The sequence below is a fragment of the Rattus norvegicus genome, chromosome 6, assembly GCF_036323735.1.
Source record: "Rattus norvegicus strain BN/NHsdMcwi chromosome 6, GRCr8, whole genome shotgun sequence".
Lineage (NCBI taxonomy): Eukaryota > Metazoa > Chordata > Mammalia > Rodentia > Muridae > Rattus > Rattus norvegicus.
In genome coordinates this window covers 82,339,684-82,345,346 of record NC_086024.1, presented here as the reverse complement: position 1 = coordinate 82,345,346, position 5,663 = coordinate 82,339,684, and the positions used below count along the sequence as shown (strand labels likewise).

Sequence of the window (5,663 nt, the reverse complement as noted above, 5' to 3'; positions counted from 1 at the left end):
CCTGATTTGGGACTGCTCCAGGACACAGAGAGCTTTCTGTGATGTGGAGCAGGAAGATGAAAAGCAAAGGAAAAACAAGACTGAGGTAGCCTCACAATGGCCTCATGCAGTAGGGCAGCACAGAAGAAGTAATTGAGAGCTCCTGAGTCTGTTAGAGTCACAGAGACACATTAAGATCCACCTAAAGAGAACTGTCTTGAGCTCATCGGTACAGGAGACAAATTCCTGAACAGAGCACCAATACCTCAGGCACTAAGATCAACAATTTATAAACAGGACTCATGAAACTGAAAAGCTTTTGCAAGGATAAAGACACCAATAGAACAAAATGGCAGCCTACAGAATGGAAAAAGATCTTCAACAAACCTACATCAAACAAAGGACTAATATCCAAAGACCTCAGGGACTTGGACACCAACAAACCAAGTAATGGGTTACAGAGCTAAACAGAGAATTCTGAACAGAGGAATCTTGAATAGCTGAGAAGCCTTAAAGAAATGTTCAACGTCCTTAGTAATCAGGGAAATGCAAATCAAAACAACTCTGAGATTCCGTCTGACACCTATCAGAATGGCCAAGATCAAAATCTCAAGTGATAGCACATGCTGGTGAGGATGTGGAATAAAAGGAGAACACACCTCCATTGCTGGTGGGAGTGAAAACTTACACAAACACATTGAATATTGGTTTGGTGATTTCTCAGAAAAATCGGGAATAGTTCTACCCCAGGACTCAGCTATGCTACTCCTGGGCATATACTCAAACAATGCTCCACCATCCCACAAAGACACTCGCTCAACTATGTTCATAGTAGCTTTGTAAGTAATAGCCAGAAACTGGAAACAGCCTAGCTGTCCCTCAACTGAAGAATGGATAAGGAAAATGTGATACATCTACGCAATGCCATATTATTCAGGTATTAAAAAACAAAGACATCATGAAAATTTGCTGGCAAATGGATGGAACTTGAGAATATCATCCTGAGTGACGTAACCCAGAGCCAGAGTGGTAAATACTCACTTTTAAGTGGACATTAGCCATGAAGTGTGGGATAACCATACCACAATCCAAAGACCAAAAGAAACTGGATCATAAGGCGGGGCCATGGGAGTATGTGTGAATCTCACTCAGAAACAAAATAGTCTCTGAAGGGACAGGCACTCAGAAGAGGAAACAAAATAGTCTCTGGAGGGACAGGCACTCAGAAGAGGAAACAAAATAGTCTCTGGAGGGACAGGCACTCAGAAGAGGAAACAAAATAGTCTCTGGAGGGACAGGCACTCAGAAGAGGAAACAAAATAGTCTCTGGAGGGACAGGCAGCTAGGTCTTCTGCCGCACATGCTTTTAGCGTGATGCCCAAATCCCAGCGAGGCAAGAAAGTTTCCTTAACAAAAAACTGCCAAAAAAGGCTTGGGACTGAGGCAGATCCTGATAGAAGAGCTTTGGGAATGTGTGGACAACAAGTATCTCTTCGTCTTCTACCTGGTCAACACGAGGAAAAGCAAGCGGAAGGACTTCCAGAATGCTTGGAAGCACAGCCAGATGTTCTTTGGCTAAAACAAGGTGATGATGTTGGCCTTGGGTCGAAGCCCGTCTGATGAATACAAAGAAAACTACATCAGGTCCGCAAGAAGTTGAGAGGCGAAGTCGGGCTCCTTTTTATCAACCGCATGAAGGAGGAGGTGAATGAGAGGTTCACAAAGTATACAGAAATGGATTTTGCTCGAGGAGGGAACAAAGCAACTTTAACTGTGAGCCTGGATCCAGGGCCTCTGAAGCAGTTCCCTCATACCATGGAGCCATAGCTGAGGCAGCTGGCTGGGTCTGCTCACTACCCTCAAGAAAGGCATGGTGACCCTGCTGTCTGACTATGAAATATGCAAGGAGGGTGACGTCCTGACCCCAGAGCAGGCCCGTGTCCTGAAGCTGTTTGGGTATGAGATGGCAGAATTCAAAGTGACTATCAAATACACGTGGGATGCCCAGTCGGGGAGATTCCAGCAGATGGACAAGGACCTGCCTGAGAGCATGCCTGAGTCTGAGGGAGAGTCTGAGGGAGAGTCTGAGGGAGAGTCTGAGGGAGAGTCTGAGGGAGAGTCTGAGGGAGAGTCTGAGGGAGAGTCTGAGGGAGAGTCTGAGGGAGAGTCTGAGGAGGAGGATGACAGCTGACTGAGCACCGGGACTAAGGCCTCCAGCAAGCTCATCATCTCCGCTGGACCCCGCCCTCCCGGACTGTTATCACCCTTCTGGAGGGAGAAGGCATTTATTTTTGCTATGGATGAAGAAACGAAGGGTGCTAGGGAAAGACTTTGTTTCTATAAAGAATAAAATTTTGTCCACAGGGTGAAAAAAAAATGTCTCTGGAGGTGGATGGAGAGAGGGAGTTGTGTGGGGGAGGGGTTGAGAAGGGAAATAGGGATGGCAATCAATGTGTGTGTGTGTGTGTGTGTGTGTGTGTGTGTGTGTGTGTGTGTGTGTGTGTAGAGGAGATGACTGGGAGTTAGAATGGAAATCTGTAGAGGGCATCTCTGAGACTAGCTGGAGGCTTGGGGTAGGGGAGACTATGGGAGGTCTATGGGGTGACTCAAGCTGAGATTTCTACCAGCAGGGGATATAGAGACTAAAGTGACCTCTCTGTAGGCAGGCAAAACTTCCAGAGGAGGGAGGGGGACGTCAACCCACTCACAAAACCTTCAACCCTTCATGCCTACAAAGATAAAGATGTAGCAGAGACAGAGGCAAACAATGGCTGCCCCAACTTGAGGCCCATTCCATAGGAGAGAGCCAATGCCTGACACTGTTAATGACACTGTGCTATGCTTGCAGACTGGAACTTAGCATAACTGCTTCTTGACAGGGTACATCCAGCAAAGGATGGAAACATATAGAGCCAAACATCAAGTGGGGCTTGTGGAGTCTTGTGGAAGAGTGGGAGGATAGAATTGAGTAAGCCAGAGGGGTCAAGGACACCATAAAAAGACTTACAGAGTCAAATAACCTAGGCCCATAGGGGCTCACAGAGATTGAACCACTAACCAAAGAGCACGCAGAGGTTAGATCTAGGCCCCTTACACATTTGTAACAGGTGTGCAGCTTCATGCCAGTCCCCCAATAGTTGGAGCAGGGTTGTCTCTAACTCTGTTGCCTGCCATTGGATCCCCTTTCCCTACCTGAACTGTCTGATTGGGCCTCAGTGGGAGAGGATGTGCTTAGTCCTGCTAAGACTAGATGTCCCAGGGTCGAGTGGTATCCAAGGAAGAGAAGGAGAGGGAATAATGGGGGAGGGACTTGTAAGGACGGGACTGGGAGGAGAGGAGGAAGCATCTGAGATTGGGATGCAAATAGAATAAAAAAATAAATTATTGAACAGCAGCAACAACAATAAAAAGAGTGCTAAGAGGACCGGTAGGTTACAGATAACCTAGGTCTCATGGAAGAAGATTCATGTACCTTCAAGACCAGTAGAGAGCAAAAACTCAAAGTGAGCACACTGGATATCAACACTAGAGCATGGTTGCCCAATGCTAGGGGGGATGAGCTACTAATAAGTTCAGATAATTATCTGTGGACCATTTAGCCTCCTTTAGTTGTTAGGGATTTCCTGAATAACCAGGGAAAGTATTACATCTTCAGAGGAGAAAAGGAAATAGAAAGGAGTAGTAGGACCAAGAGATTGAAAGCACATCTCATTGAACATTAAAATGCTTAAAGGAAGGTGAACAAGACATATCTGTACAGTTTAACCAGTCATCCAGCTTAAGAGATGGGCTTGCCTAATCCTCGAGAGACTTGAGGCCCAGAGAAGGGGGAGGCCTGGTGGTGGGCAGGCACCCTCTCAGAGGCAAGGGGGAGGAGGAATGGGATGAGGAACTGTGGGAGTGGGATGGGGGGGCAATGGCTGGAACATAAATAAATAAAATAATTAAAAAAGAGAAGGGCGTGCTAGTGATTCAGACCCCCATTTACCAGTCACCCCTTTCCACTGTGCTCTTCCTTGTAGTAACCATCATGATGTTATTGCCCTACTAATTCATACCTTGAAGATATTATTTTGTTATTAACTTTAACCACCCGCTGTCAGAGTAGTCATGGCACAGTGAGTCTTGTGAAGGCCCACACTCTCACACACACAGTTTTCTAACGTTAATCCTCAGAGGTGGCTTTGCTGGGTTATGAGGTGTATGAATCTTTGCCTTCACGAAATTAAGGCTTTGCTTTTCAAGAGTTCCTACCAATTTTCATGTCTGGACAGAATCCATTGTTCTACACCCTTGGCAACTCATCTTTTTTGTGTACTTGTCAGACTTACTTACTTGACTGACTTACTTACTTACCTACTTACTTACTTACTTACTTTATTTATTTATTTATTTACTTATTTATGTATTTATTTATTTTTTGCCAATCCTTCATACAGCATGTTTCAGTCTTGATTTTCAGATGTGGACTTACTTTTCCATTCTCTGAGAAAATGACAGACAAGTCCCACCACTGCCCCTCTATGCCTTTGGACTCTGCCTTTTCTATTGTTGTGGAGGAACTGTTTGTACTCTGAGCTCGGGTTAGACATCTCGCCTGTGTGGATTCCATCTTGTAATGTCGACTCAAGATTATTGCTCCACTAACTCTCCCTTATTTGCTTCTGCATTACCATTGTCCTCTCTTTTTTTTCTTTTGATTTTTTTGTTGGTTATTTTATTTATTTACATTTCAAATGTTATCTTCCTTCTCGGTTTCCCCTCCACAACCCCCCATTCCATTCTGCTTCTCCCTGCTTCTATGAGGGTGCTCCCTCACTCACCCACCGTAGTATTCTCCTACACTGGGGCATCGAGCCTCCACAGGACCAAGAGCCTCCCCTTCCATTGTTGCCACATAAGGCCATCCTCTGCTACATATGCAGCTAGAGCTATGCGACCTTCCAGGTGTACTCTTTGGTTGGTGGTTTAGTCTGTTGGAGCTTGGGGAGTCTGGTTTTTTGATATTGTTGTTCTTTCTATGGGGTTGCAAACCTCTTCAGCTCCTTCAGTCCTTGGCTGTGAGCATCCGCATCTGTACTGGTCAGGCTCTGGCACAGCCTCTCAGGGAACAGCTATATTAGGTTCCTACAGCAAGCACTTCTTGGCTTCGGCAATAGTGTCTGGGTTTGGTGTCTGCAGTTGGAATGGATCTCTAAGTGGGGCGGTTTCTGGATGGACTTTCCTTCAGTCTCTGCTCCACTCTTTGTCCTTGCTTTTCCTTTTGACAGGAATTCAAGGACAAAGAGTGGAGCAGAGACTGAAGGGAAGGCCAACCACTCTCCTCTCTGCTGGGCATTGTTGCTGGCATCAGGCACGTGCATATTCCTCCTAACTTAAAACACAGCAAATACCAGTTACTAGGGCTACTAACAAGTTCCAAGTTCTTGACTCCCTGTCTAAAATTTGCCTTGCACTTTCTTCCTGTGCTCAGTTTGGTGCTGCTTATTGTTTTATTAGAATTACTCTGCTGCCAGTGGCTGATGCATTACCAAATCCAGAGTCACTTCCCAGTTATTCTTACTGTTTTTTTTTAAAACTCATCTGTCATCTGAATTTGACCTTATCACTCTAATTTTGTTCTCCACGATGTCTTTTGAATTCCCCTTTTTTAGTCTTTCTTTCTTGCTTGGCTTTGCTGACTA

The 5,663-nt window shown here is 45.4% G+C and overlaps 1 pseudogene; it reads left to right on the top strand.

The window, feature by feature from the left end:
* The first annotated feature begins 1,353 nt into the window (after window positions 1-1,353).
* Mrto4-ps8 (mRNA turnover 4, ribosome maturation factor, pseudogene 8) lies at window positions 1,354-2,170 on the top strand (annotated as a pseudogene).
* Window positions 2,171-5,663: the final 3,493 nt, after the last annotated feature.